The following is a 931-nucleotide window of genomic DNA, read 5'->3' as shown; positions in this document are numbered from 1 at the left end:
TACAATAAATAAAAAAATCAGCCGGGCGTGGTAGGTGGACCACTGCACTCCAGTCTGGGTGACAGAGTGAGACTCCAACTCAAAAAAAAAAAGAAAAAGAAATTAGCCAATTTTTTTCCCAGACTTTTTTTTTAAAGAGCCAATGACTCCAGCACTGTTATTAAACACTGTTCCCTCGCCGATTTGTGGGGCCATCCTCATCATACATGAAGCTCTGCTACCTCTGGGCCCGCCTCCGGGTCCTCTCTCCTTTTACGTCAGAACTGCCAGGTGAGGCCCAGCACCTCCGCGGCGCGGCAGGGGTGGAGGGTCACCGTTCAGGCCTGCAGTGAGACGCCGGAGACTTCATCTGCCCACCTCCCGGCTCTGGGTGCGGCTGTCTCAGCTCGGGCCATTGGAGTCATGGTGAGGCCTCTGAGGCAAGTGTCCTCCTCCCTGCGGGCCCCCTTCTGGTGGGGGCGTCCGCTCACGCCGCCGGGGAGAGGCAGAAGGAGCAAGTCGGGAAGGGCCTGGGGTCCGGATGACCTCAGGGGTTCCCAACCCTGAGCAGGACGGGACTGCCCCGGGGAGCTCGTCAGAACGCAGATCGCAGGGCCTCGCGTTTCTGATGCCGCCAGGGGTGGGCCCCAGGGACTGGTCCGTCCGGCAAGTTCTCAGGGATGCCACTGGTCTGGCCTGTCCCCGCAGCTCATTTCGGGTCACTGTGGACACACCCCTGGCCCAAGGCAAACACAGCCGGCTCCCGCCTGGGCCTTCCTGGCCACGCCCGCAGCACCTCCTGTCATTCCCGTGGGTGCCGTGCCTGGCCCATTAGAGGTGGGCCAAGCGGGCCCCCGCGACCCGCGGTTGCAGGGCCGTCCGCACTCGCCCCTGCGAGCGCTGGCTGTCGGCTCGGCCAGAGCCTGCAGAGCCGCCGGGGGACGACCCCGCC

Source organism: Carlito syrichta, unplaced genomic scaffold, assembly GCF_000164805.1.
Source record: "Carlito syrichta isolate Samal-C Ts95f unplaced genomic scaffold, Tarsius_syrichta-2.0.1 Scaffold316424, whole genome shotgun sequence".
Lineage (NCBI taxonomy): Eukaryota > Metazoa > Chordata > Mammalia > Primates > Tarsiidae > Carlito > Carlito syrichta.
Note: the sequence above shows the minus strand (reverse complement) of the source record.